Source organism: Chiloscyllium plagiosum, chromosome 2 (assembly GCF_004010195.1).
Source record: "Chiloscyllium plagiosum isolate BGI_BamShark_2017 chromosome 2, ASM401019v2, whole genome shotgun sequence".
Lineage (NCBI taxonomy): Eukaryota > Metazoa > Chordata > Chondrichthyes > Orectolobiformes > Hemiscylliidae > Chiloscyllium > Chiloscyllium plagiosum.
Genome location: NC_057711.1, coordinates 44,943,632 through 44,957,861, shown reverse-complemented (window position 1 = coordinate 44,957,861; position 14,230 = coordinate 44,943,632). Strand labels below are relative to the sequence as shown.

Genomic DNA, 14,230 nt, shown 5'->3' with positions numbered 1-14,230 from the left:
TATCTTTGCAGATTGAACTTATTTTAGAGTGGAGAACTCATTAACAGCCTTCATTTTCCCATGATTCTGGCATGATTCCATCCTTGTCAACAATTTGTCCCACGAAAGGTACACATTTCTTTGGAATATTTACAGTTGTTAAGGTTAAGGACACTGGTCTATAAGCATTTTTATACTGCATGGATGTTTTCGTCATACTTCTTAACAATTGCCATGTTTCAATATGTCATCATCACATGGTATATGGCACAGTCTAATTATTGTAATGTTTAGAGTCCATTAAAAAAGCTCTCATGCTGAACAATCCCACATGGCAATCTGTTGAATCAAAATGGACTTATAAATGCCGTGAGCAGTGTTGATTACTTATTGAATAGCAACTGCCAGAGCCCACCATTTTGGTATCAAGTTTAAAGAGAACTTGACACATCCCTGCCAAGCTGTTTCCTGTACAGATATGAGAATTGAATCTACTGAACAAGTGGAAACTTTTCCACGTATGTCCTGTACACAAATTTAAAAAAATTACAGCTGGAACCTGACTAATTATTACTTCAACAATCTCAATCACCGGTAAAGTTACTAACAGTGGATGGGGTTACTAACAGTGCGATCAAGCAGCACTTAGTTAGCAATAACCTGCTCACTGATGCTCAGTTTGCGTTCCTCTAAACCACTCAGTTCCTGACTTCATTGATTCAAACATGGGCAAAAGAGCAGAATTCTCGAGGTGAGGTAAGAGTGATTGTCCCTAACATCAAGGTCATATTTAACAGAGCGTGATATTAAGGAACTTGCCAAAAACTGAAGTCAATGGAAACTGGTGGAGAACTGTCCACTGGTTGGTGATACCTGGCACAAAAAATGATATTTCTGATTATTTTTCTTTTATTTTAACCTGAAGGTCACCATACCTCAGGCAAAGTTGCGAAGGAAAACTGAACCCATGCTGTTCACAGCACTAATCAGCTGTCCAGCCAACTGAGCTTATCACCTCAATTCAAATATATATGCCCCCAAGTAAACATCAAAACAAGGTGCATGATGACATGCATAAGTTCAGGGTGTCTCTGATCATGCATGACGGTGCAGTACATGGTAAGGTTTAAAAAGATCCTGCTGTCAATAGACAGACCAAGAGACCAGAGCCCAGTTAATCAGTGTGACGTGAACTGGCATCTCAAAGTTGATTGACTGTCAAATCTTTGCCTCAGTATCAATTCTTTTCAACTTGCTTTGTTAAACTTAATGATTTATGGAAACATATGAAAAATATATTTTTAACTGAAATGGGTCTTTTGACTAATCAAGATGAATAAAATCTAGTTTGGCTCTCTTTTAGAACCCTGACTATAATTGTACAGGTCCTACAATCAAAGTTAAGGTGCATACTAAAACCTTAAACAAGAGACAGTAAAAGGGTCAGAAAATAATTTGTACTGAGATTGCAATATTGTGCAGGTCTCAGAATTTACTTAAAGTGGAAAAGAACAAATGTTGTACAGGGGAAGGTGCATTGTGTTTTCAACCATTGAAGGCAGGAAATTCTCTATTTTTCCTCAGGGACAAAGTGGAAAAACTCCATTTTGCCTGCAGAATGCAATGTAAAGGACAAGAAATCATCATTTTAATTATTGGGAAAAGTGGGAGTAAAACCCATCAAGCCAAAGAAGATATTATAAATTGAAAGGATATAGAAACAGGTTGAAAACTGCTCTTCACTCCAAAGCAGCATTTAACATAATTTAAAATATATTGAATAACTTTTGTACAGGTTTGCTGTAATACAGTATTTTAAACAGTGTGCACAAACTTTAAGCAACATATTTAAAATTGTATTGATGAATACGAGGATACAGGCTTAAAGAACAACAGATTTCAAACTGATTTACAGTAAGTGGTATTACTAACCATATTATACTGCAATAGAGTGATAACTAGCACTTCCAAACAAATTCAAGGCAAGTCAATTCATTGGCCAACTTGGAGAAGATAGTTATTTAAATACAGTTTGCTTTAGAATTATACAGAAAATCAGAAGTTGGACAAGAATCATGAATGTAGCCCAGTCCATCATGCAAACCTGCCTTCCATTCATTGACTCCATCTACACTTCCTGCTGCCTCAGGAAGGCAACCAGCATAATCAAAGATCCCTCCCGTCCTGGTTATACTCTCTTCCACTCTCTTCCATCAGGCAGAAGGTATAATATACATATGAACAGATTCAGAAACAGCTTCTTCCTCACTCTTATCAGACTTTTGAACTGTCCATTCAAATGTTAACGTTGATCTGTCTCTCTGCACCTTCTCTGCAACTGTCACACTTTGTTCTGCACTCTGTTCTGCTACTTGATGCACTTTGTATGGTATGAACTGTCTGTAGAGCTCACAATACAACACTTTTCATTTTATGTCAGTACATGTGACAGTAATAAATCAATTCAAATCAAATTAAATTTATGATTTCAGTGATAGTACTACTGGACTAATCAGGTCCTAGAATGAAACCTGATTTGATAGAACTTAAGTTTTATTTTTATTTTTGTTTACTGTGGAGATGAGTCACTGAACATGTTCATAAAGATTTACCAATGTACATTTAATAAAATAAATTAAAAGATTTTTACTCAAAAGAAGAAAAAAAAATGTTCATTGTCACATTATTCAAGAACTATTAGACTACACTCCTTACAAACATCAGAAAGAAATATTTATCTCTTTTCGCAATGTTAAACTGTTGACTATAACATCAGTTAGACTTGCACATGTCAAAGCACTTGTAGTAAGCACAGAAGAAGAATCATAAGATGGATTAGGAACTACAGGTATGAACTTCAGAATAAAAGTGAGTTTTGGCAAAACATTGAGAAATATTTATATATTCACTAAAGGAAGAGAACCAGAACAAGTGTAAGCATCCCAGTATTTAGGAAGCATAAGATCAGCAGATGGAAGATGCAAAGAAACAAAAACAAAGATAACAATGGAGAATTTGTATTTTGTGAATAAATGACTCAAAATTGACTTATAAAGAGTTTAATGTTGAGTGTTTTTTGTGAGACTTGAATATTACAGACAGGAAACCAACTTGGTTTGAAATGCAAGTTTAAAGGAAAATGAAAGATCTTGTGGACAGAAAAGTAATGGTGTCAAATGATGAAGTACTATGGAGAGTGAACAAAGAAATTTGCTGAAGGTTATTACATCCATACACACATGCAAAATCACAGGAACATAGACCATTCGACTCCTTGAGCCTGCTGTTGCATTTATCATGTTCACAGCTGATCAATTTATGTTTCAAATTCTACATTCTCATCTGCTCCAATAATTTTTAATTCCCATGCCTAACTGACAGAGAGGATGGGACTTTATGGATCTCTGAAGACCAGGAGTGTGATGTTCATAGTGACTTTTAAGTGGGATACACAATTTTAATATCCTGAAGATGAGTTGAGTGGAAAGTTAAAGTCAACAGCTGTGAAACTGTCAATAGATTTACATCCCATGAATAATCATTAACATAAATTAGCTCACAATCAAGTGTTACCTTCAAGAAATAAATCTTCTCAACCCCAGTTCATAATCATTTAAAGGTAGCATGTACTTGTCAGTTTTGTGCAGTTGGGTAGATCAAAGGTTCCTGATGAAGGGCTTTAGCACAAAACATTGATTTTCCTGCTCCTTGGATGCTGCCTGACCTGCTGTGCTTTTCCAGCACTACTCTAATCTAGACAAAGGCTGTCCTTGTTTAACTCTATGGCACAGGGATGAGGAGATTGAGAATGAACTCTTGCATGAGGATTTGGGACTGATAAGGGTGAATAAATGGTGAGAGGGGATTGTGTGGATTGGTGGCAGAGAGGATTGAAAGACAGACCCAGGAGGGACAAAAGGTAGGGTCAATGGCATGGAGCATGCTAATCATGAGGCATGTCAATTCATTTAGCTCTCTGGCTGAGCTATTCTCTACAAATAATTATGATGCACACATTAATAACTTGAAATATTTACAAGTGAAATTTATTTTTGAAAAGCACTGGTGACTTCCAATGATCTTTCTAAGCTCAAGTCTTATGTTAACAGCAATGTAGTAGGGCAGGAATGTTGTGGCATGATGCACAGCCTCCCTGTTTGACCAGAACTCTCTTGGAGGCTGCTGTTGATCCAGCAATGTCATTGACAATGTGTTTAATCAATGAAAATCTTCCTAATCACTAAATTGAATTTGTTTTGCATGCATGCAATTGGTACTTAGAATTTTAATAATAATTTTGTGGGCAAAGACAGTAAGCAGAAGTGTTTAAGTGGCTCACAATTCTAGCTATGACATGAAGAATGGCATTCTGTTGACAATATCCAGCTCAGCACCTTGTGGGATATCTTAAGAGAAATAGGGCTTACAAGAAGTGTCAGGGATGGAGGATCTCAAGGAAGACAAGGGAGAGTTAAAAAGAACAAGAGGTAAGCCATCAGTACTGGATGCCTTGAAACCCGAAGCCAACTTCATAAATTAAAACTCTAGTGCTGGGTAGGGAAACATGGACTATTAACTAGGAGTCAAGGAACTATCTTCAGATAGATCACAAATGAAGGACAGGCTGCTCAAGTCTTTTGTCCATAGCAGACTGTTTTTCTGCTTTAGGTAAAATTGTTTTTTAGTTGTATTAGATATAAATGGAAGTATAATCCTTGGCATTGCTGAATAACCAAATATACCGACTATACCTCGGGTCCTGAATTCAGCAGTGGTCAGTCGTGCTCTGAATATTTTTACTGACCATCCCTAACCATTTTGTCTTATTTATATGCTGAGTTTTGTTTAATTCTGCAGAATTTTGGATCAAGTATTCAATTATGTCCAGTTCAAAATCCAATCAATATAATTTTGTTTGCTATATTTACAGTGGACAAGTTATTGTAGGTTCTGTCAAAATCTTACAATTAATACAATTTCCAGGTAAGCTTCATGACAATTAGTAACAGATTTTAATGGTGTTCCAATGAAACAAAAGTTTTTTTTAAGGGAAATTCTCAAGTTTCAATATCGCAGTGGCATGAAGCAATGAAGTCAGTTTAAATTCTGACATGAGCTGAAATGAATATTCTAATTTCTTCTGTATGTAATCTGATTATGATTACATCATTTTGCAATGTTGAGTTTCAATCTGGAGATTACTATATTACAATTCCTGGAATTTATTTCCTTAGAAATTAAAAGCATCTTTAAACCACCCCATGTTACCATCTAGCCTATAGAAGATTGTCTATTACTGTCTATTTCTTTTTAATTACACCTGCCCAAAGTCATTCCACCAAGCACCTGACTACAGTGAATATTTACATTTCTTCAAAAGATAAAATTAAAAATTAGTACATTAAACAATTATCTTAAAGAATAACTGGTAATTCATAAATCAAGACAATACAAGTGTTACTTTATCTGAAACCAAATGACAATGCAACTGCTTACATCTCATGGGTAATCATATTATTCAATATTCATATCTGTAAGGCTGTATATTTTATATAGCTGAATGGTGATTGCTGAAATAATTCTATACTTAATGTTCTAATAACTTAGTAAGATGTAACAAATATAACAAAGGACACATAATTAATACATGGTGCTATCGTGTAACATGTCTGAACATGACATTAAAGAGAAGTGAGTGACATTTTGTTACAAATTTACAGAGAAATGTCAGAATGTCTTGAAATATATAAAGGCATATGCAAAGTCTATCACACTTTAAAACTTCAGCTATTAATTCCAAAATAGCAAAACCTCGCCTTACAGCTTTGCTTAAATAAAGGCACAATATTAGCCACCCTACAGTTCTCTGGCACCTCACTCCTGGCTGTAGATGTTACAAATATTTCTGCTAGTAGCCTCACAATATCTTCCTTAGCTTTCCGCAATGTCCTGGGATACACTTGATCAGGTACCAAAGATTTATTCACCTTTTTGTTTATTAAAACATAACTTTAGCACCTCCTCTTTTGTAATAAGGTCTGTTTTCAAGACATCAATATTTATTTCCCCGAGTTCCCTAGCCTCTATGTCTTTTGCCATAGTAAATACTGACACAAAATATTCATTTAGCATCTCTCCCACCTCCTGTGGTTCCACCCATAGACTACCTTGCTGATCTTTAAAGGGGCCCTATCCTCTCCCTAGTTGTTCTTTTGCTCTTAATGTACTTGTAGAATCTCTTTGGATTATCCTTAATCTTATATGCCAAGGCTATCTCATATCCCTCTTTACCTTCCTGATTTCCCTCTTAAGAATGCCTCCACACTGCTTATACTCTTCAAGAGATTCACCATCCCAGTTGTCTACACCTACCATATGTCTCCTTCTTATTCTTGACCAGAGCCTCAATATCTTTTTTCATCCATTGTTCCCTATTCTTACCAACATTACCCTTCACTTCAGCAGGAATATATTGTCTCTGAACTCTCATTATATTGATTTCCTTCAATTTGACTCTCTCACAAGTCCCTTGATTCCCTAACTTTTCTGAGACTTTTGTGAAGATGGAAAAAAAGGATGTGCTCAATTTTTCCACCATTTCTTTGTTTCCCATCATAATTTGCTCAGCTTCTAATTGTTAGGAACTTACATTTGTCTTTACAAAGCTGTTTTTTCTTCACATGTAATAGAAGTGTTTATGGTCAGTTTCTAAGTTCCCAGCAATTTTATGGTCATACTCTATTTTTGTCTTCTTGATCAAACTTTTCATTCTCTTTTTACTGAACTCTAAAACGTTCCCAGTTCTCAGGCTTTCTGCTTCTTCGGTCAATTTTACAAGTCTGCTCCTCATATCTAATCATATCCCAAATTAAACTTGTAAACATGGTTGAGCCACCTTTCCTTTTTTATTTTTGTGCTCAACAGGAATGAATTTTATTGCAATTCATGCACAGCCTCTTTAAATATGGACCAATGCCAATCCTCCATCAACCCTTTTAGTAGGGCTTCACAGTCTTCAGTTTCCTGAAGAAGGGCTCATGCCTGAAACGTCGATTCTCCTGCCTGACCTGCTGCGCATTTCCAGCAACACATTTTCAGCTCTTCACAATCTAGCCTTGTCAACCTGTGTCTTGTACCCTCATAGGTCCTTTTATTTAGAGTCAGGAGCCTAATTTCAGATTTGACTATTTCAGTCTCCATCTTAATATGGAATTCTATCGTATTAGTTTTTTTCTTCCTCAAGGGACCACACACAACAAGTTTGTTAATTAATCCTTTCTCATTGTACAGGACCCAGTCTAAAATGACATGTTCTCCAGTTGGATTGTCAGCATTGGTCAAAAAAAAACATATATACATGCCAGGAAATCCTCTTCAATACCATTACAAATTTCCATTAAAGTAACTCATAATTAAAGTTGTATGCTTATTACATGTATCTCCGATTTCTCGCTTATAGTCTTTCCTTACATCTTAGCTATTTTTCGGGGACAACCCCCAGATACATGGTATGCCCTTGGTATTTTTTATCTCCACCCATACAGATTCCAATTACAGATCGATTTTTCAAAGCCAATTTCCTTCCTCACTATTGCACGGACATACTTCTTTGCTAACAATGCTACCCCACCTCCTTTCCCATTTGGTCTGTCCTTCCTAAATAGTGATTACCCCAGATGTTCAGTTCTTAAGCTTGATAACCCTGCAGCCATGTCCCCTGTAGTTGTAACTATGTCATGATATTCATATCAATTTTTACTCCTAATTTATCTTCCTTATTTGCAATGCTCAGTGCATTATGACACAAAGCCATTAGGCTTATCTTTTTGACCTTCTAATCAGCTTAGCCCCATTTGATTTTTTGCCTCATTTTTTTCTGCCTTTCACTTTTGCTTCTTACATTTCTGGCTTTTATTTCTTTCCTTATCTCTCCCTCCTTTGTCTCCCGGTTTTAGGTTTCCATCCCCCTGCCATTCTAGATTAAACACTCCCTGACTGCACTTGCAAAGTATGTTTTGAAGCTGATGTAATAAGGATTCAGGAGGCAGGAAGAACACAGCAGGCCAGGCAGCATCAGGAAGTGGAGAAGTTGACGTTTCAGGTGTAACCCTTCTTCAGGACTGGAGAAAGGTTACACCCGAAATGTCGAATTCCCCATTTCCTGATGCTGCCTGGCTTGCTGTGTTCTTCCAGCCTCCTGCCTGTCTATTTTGGATTCCAGCATCTGCAGGTTTTTTTTGTCTCTATAATAAAGGATGCAGACAAATAAAGATAGTTTGAGAGTGGGTGAAAATCTGGCAGATGTAGTGTAATGCAGGAACTGTAAAGTTGTTCACTTTGGCAGGAAGATTTAAAAAACACAGAACTTTAGCAGAGAACAACCAGAATTTCAAGATGTAGAGGCATCTAGTTGTTCTCGTATATGAGTCACAAAACGTTAGCAGGCACAGCATGTAATCAGGAAAGCTAATGGGGATGCTAGTCTTTATTAGAAGAGTAATGAAAGTAAGAATGTTGTGCATCAGTTTTACAGCGTATTAGTGAGATCACATCTTGAACACTGTTTAGCATTTCAGTCTCCTGATTTAAGGAAATAAGTATATTGGAAGTGATTCAGAGTAGGTTCACTGAATTGATTATAACAAGCTGGTTGTCTTATGAGGAAAGATAATGACATGTATCAGGCTGTTATGAGGGGCAAGAGAGACCATGTCAAGGACCTCAACAGTAATCTTCAGATCCTCTCAGGCCATAGGTGAGATGTCAGAGAACTGAAAGATTGCTAATGCCCAATTATTTTAAAAAGGAAGGAAGAGAAAGGATAGACCAAGATATTAAAGGCCACTTAATTTAATCTTGATGATGAGGAAGTTATCAGAAAAAAGCTGTGTAGGATGAAATATCTCTGCATATGAGAGACACAGATTAATCAGAGATAGTAAGGATTTGTTAAGGGAATGTTCTTTTTGACAAATTTGATCCAATTTTTTGATGATGTAATAAGGATTGCTGATGAGAGTAACACATTTCATTGTGGTCTCCATGAACTTTAGCAAAGCTTTTGATAAGGTCCTTCATGGCAGATTGGTCAAGAAAGTAAAAGCACATGGAAACCAAAGCAAAGTGCCACATTGGATCCAAAATTGCCTGACAGGCAGGAAGCAGAGGGTGATGGTAGAGGGATGGTTCTGTACTGAGTGGGGTTCTGCTGAGTTCAGTGCTGGGACCCTATCTGTTTGTGATTTATTGTTAATGGCCAGGTCTGAAATGTAATATAATCAAGTTGGAGATGACAGAAGATTTGTAGGGAGCAATTAGTGTAGAGGATAGCAGGAAAATGCAGGACGATATCAAATGGAATCCAACCTGGAAAAATGTAATGCAGTGCACTTGAGAAAGGCTAACATGGGGATTACACCATGAATGGGAAGAGCCTGGAATGTGCTGAGAAAGGCCTTAGTGTGCATAGCTACAGATCCCTGCTGGTAGCAGACAGATAAGGTGGTTAAGATGGCAAATTGAACACCTGCCTTTATTAGCAGAAACATTGAATACGAGAGCAGGGAGGTACTGCTGGAACTGTATAAAACACTGATTAGGCCACAATGGAGCACTGTGTGCAGTTATGGTCACCACATTATTAGAAGGATGTGATTCTATTAGGGTGGGTGCAGAGAAGATTTGCCAGGATGTAGTCTGGGCTGGTCGACTTCAGATAGGGGAAAAGGTTCATTAAATTGGTGAGCTTTTCCTTGAAGCAGTGACGGTTACGAGAAAACCTGTTAGAGGTGAATGAGATTATAAGGAACATTGATAGGTTTTCTTTCCCATCAGTCAAAGGACCAGTAATCAGGAATCATAAATTTAAACTATGAGATAGAAGGTCAAGAGGAAAGTTGAAGAGAAATCTTTTTACCTTGAAGATGATGCAAGACCGGAACTAACTACCTGTAAGGATGATTGATTAAAAATATCTCATTACATTTAAGCAGTATTTTGATGTTCAGTTGCATTGGTGTAGTTTCCAGCTGTATGGGCCAAAAGCTGGAGATTGGAATTAGTACAGTCAAATCATTGTTTACAGGCATGAGCATGATGGCCAAATGATATCCTTCTGTCCTGTAAACATCTATGAGTCTGCAAGTCTATGAAAAAGATTGGACACACTGGGCTTGTTTTCACTAGAGTTCAATAGAATGAGGCAAGGCATTCGAAGATTTACATGGATAGATGGCAATGTTGAAATCTGAACATGAACAGATCAGCGAAGAGCTTATTGAATAATAGAGCAACTTCAAGGGGCAAAATGCACTACTTCTGCTCCAGATTCAAATGTTCATATATATATGTAACACCTTGATCAACCTGAGCCCACCTGACTAATCTGAGAACTAAGATTGACAGTTGAATGTTCCTACTGCATCTCTATATCAAAGATGACTCAAACAATCCGTGCCCTCTCTTTGTCGTGTATACATTAGTGTCCTTTTTTTTAACAAGTCTGTTTCTTGTGTCCGAGTCCTGATCAGTGCAGGATGAAAAGCTTTGATTTCATTTGTCCTTTTAGCACAATATAAGTTCTGTACTACTGAGCAATGATTTAATGTTGTGGTGTTGAATATATACATTTAAGTAGTGGATGTACATATATAAAAGGCAGAGAGAAACGTTGTGTGAAGTCCACCTATATGAATATGAATATTATAGGAGTCAGCATTCAATTATATTACACTCATTTGGGGAAGAATTTCAGCTCATAACCACGCATACACATTGGGCCCTGCTAATTGTCAGCTGTTATTCTGGAAGAAGAGCCATTTTAGGTGTCAAGGAGTTGCCATCTAAAATAATTTGCACTTGCAAGTCAGGAACTTGGGCTTGATGTAAGATGTCAATGCAAAATACATGAGTGCAGTCTGTTTCATACAAGCTCTACCTCATTTTACCAGGTCTTAAGCTGTCAATCCTAAAATCGATATTTGGAGGTGCAACTCAAGAAATGGCTACATTTTTTAAAAATACGTATTTCTGGGGAGAACGAGCAGAAATGCTCCTCCTGACTCAAAGCAAATTTCTCAGGCAGCTGCCAGTTTGGACTCATTTCCCTTAGTTTTATCTTCTGGTCTACCTGTGAACTAGCTCAGCAATGAATTCAGACAAGCCTTATCTGGTTCCAACTGCTGAACTGCATTGGGTTGTCAGATTGTCTCACCAGTTTCATTCAAAAGGGACCCAATACCAAATTTGTTCCAATGCTGTTGCTGACGTACTGAATGCATATTCTGATTCTGAAATAGTTTCTGGCATGAATTGAAAATATTTCACTCAGCTCTTATGAAAGCACTTCCGAAAATAATCAAATTGGACCACACGTTTTCAAAGGTAAACACCAAAATCTTAGAAATCTACCCCAAGGTTATCCTGCATCTCATCAAATCATTCTGTAATTACAATGAATAAAGAGGATGTTAGAGGAAGTATTGCTTGTCTTACTTTTGAGTCAGATTTTGGATATTGGTGTTCCTCCATTCTCCAAAAATAGCATGATTTTCTTGTGACCTTTTTTCACTACAATTCAGCACAGTGTTTTTAAAGCACAATAACTTATTATGCAATTCTTAGGAATGACAGCCCATGAACACTAGAGCTAGCAGAAGTCTAACAATGAATATATAATTAATGCTTGGGAGACAATGTTATACCAGTAATATGCAAAATGTTTGTATTTACTTTATTACATTTTTCCAAACTGTAATATGATGAAAGTTTTAACATTTACCATTAGTTAACACTGTATCAATGCCATTTCAAAACAATGGATGGTTTGAAGACCTGGTCAGTATCTGTAAAATGTCTGATCAAACAATAATGACAACAGGGTGTACCCATTTTCTGAGTCATCTCAGCAGTTATATTCATTTGTATTATTAATAGGAAAATAATTATAATGTTCCCAAAAGAAAATCTATATATCACATAACTGGTTGCCATAATTTTTAAACAATGGTTTTTCTTTTCTGATGTTTTGCTTCTGAGTTTTAAAAGTACTTTTGTCTCTTTTTCTTTGTCTTTCCATGTTTCTTCCACTTTTTTCAGACTACTCTTCCTCCTGCATCTAACAATTTCATTATCACTTTTGTTTCTTGCTGTGTCGAATTGTATTTCTTATTCTGCTTCTTTTTTTACTGTAATTTTTTCCTTCTCATTGTATAGTACAGAAATACAATGGACAGGATTTTTTTCCTTTACCACTACTTTAGTGTAAATAGTTGGTTTGGAGGTTATAAATCTGGACAAAGAGCCATAATTCTGGTTTCTGAGCCACTTTTGCGCTGCATACATTCTCTGCCAGAAGTCGTAGAGAGTGTCAGATGCACCTGCTCAATTATGGTGGGCACATTCAAATTAGGTAGTTAATGACAGAGTGAGATCATACCTCATATTTTCCATCATTGTTGCCTTAGCAACGCAGGATACCAACAATGTCAGCATTCAGCAGAACACCAAGAATTATGTCAATATCTACTGCAGGGCAATGCAGTGGCAGTTTCACATTAGTGTAATTTTGGCAGTCCATCAAAACAGTCCCTTTAAGCTTCTGTTGATGTTTGACTTTTGCATGGTAAAGTAGAACAGTAGTTATGTTATGTTACTGCACCAATGATCTGGAGACATAAATTCAGATGGCACCATGGCAGCTGAGGAATTAAAATTCCATTGGTTAAATAAATCTGGAATGAAAAAAGAAGCATTAGTAATGGTGACCATGAGATTATCAGATTGTCATTAAAAACTCAGTTGGTTCACAAATATCTTTACGTCATCCTCAGATTTATTAGGTCTCCTTGTTGTTCTGCATCTAAATATGTGTGTATAGGATGGAAGCTTACCAACTCTGAACTACATGGGCTATGGTGAGATTCGTGGTAGAATTGGATGATGCTAATCTCAATGTCAAGATCATCTGGTCGCACCTCTTTCATTTTTCAAAAAAATGGCTTGGCAAGATTCTCATGAACCCACAGTAAGTTCCCATTATTGCTCGTTAAACAGCTTAGCTTAACCGGCCATCTAATGCAAGCGTATCAAACTCACCGTACAAACTAGCAATTGGGAAAACTTGACACAAAGTGATGGAGGTTCTTGGTGGATTCAACTCACAACTTGTCCAGCAAATGCATGTTGACCATGGACAAACTAGACAACAGGGCTCGATCCACCAGCACTGGCCATACATACCCTTCCATTACAGATATCAAACGCCCTACAAAGGCGGATTGTTTGAGGAGGGTACACTAGCAACCGGCAGTGTATGTCTGTATCAATTACAGGTTCCGTACTGAAACCTGTACAAAAACACAAATAAGGAAAGGAATCTACTACATGGCCTTAATCAGACTATCTTCATGGGCAGTTTCTTGCTTTCTCAGTGCACATGCATCTGGTGTTTACCAACATGTCCTGTAGAATGCATGCCTTGACCTATCCTGCCCTGGTATGCCTTTCATTGGCAATTAGCACATACAACCAGGCAAGTGGTCATGTTGTATATCAGGCCTCAGTCAAGGGCATGTCCAGCTTGTCTTATGTCAGTGTGCCATGTTATTCTAGCACCTGAACCATGTGGTCTCAGTATTTGCACCATTCACATGATATATTCAACAAACAATGGAACATGTCTGAGGGGAGTAGTCAGCAGCAAAATCCATGGGAAACCCATCAGTCTGGGGGATTCTAGCACAGTTCACCAAGGGCAGCCTCCCTTATCAGTCCTGGGCATAGTCAGTGTTGGGCATGGTCAGACCTCTGACATTAGATGGAATGGGTGTGGTGCTGTTGTGGGGTGCATGTTGGGGGTTGGGGAAGTGGGGATGCCTCCATGGTCATGGTCAATAGTTTGTCTCCTTTGGGGGATTAGTCTGGTGGAGGGGAGGAATCTCCAAGTTGTGCACATGTGTATCTACCAGCCAGGGTTTGAGCAGGTGAGGGCCAGTGCTGAAAGGTCTGATCATTTGATGGGGTGGGCCATTTTCCCATTTCCTTCATTGACTGAAATTTAGGATGGAAATGTGTTGCTGGAAAAGCGCAGCAGGTTAGGCAGCATCTAGGGAACAGGAGAATCGACGTTTCGGGCATTAGCCCTTCTTCAGGAATGAGGAAAGTTGGTCCAGCAGGCGAAGATAAAAGATAGGGAGGAGGGACTTGGGGGAGGGGCTTCGGAAATGTGATAGGTGGAAAGAGGTCAAGGTGA

General features: G+C 37.7%; 1 long non-coding RNA gene across 2 annotated transcripts in view; it reads right to left on the bottom strand.

Moving 5' to 3' along the window:
• Positions 1–11,820: 11,820 nt before the first annotated feature.
• LOC122565459 overlaps positions 11,821–14,230 on the bottom strand; it is a 15,976-nt gene continuing 13,566 nt past the window's right edge. For both annotated transcript variants that reach the window (XR_006316184.1, XR_006316185.1), the window contains exon 3: positions 11,821–12,710. This is a non-coding gene — a long non-coding RNA (uncharacterized LOC122565459). The remainder of the gene's footprint in view (positions 12,711–14,230) is intronic.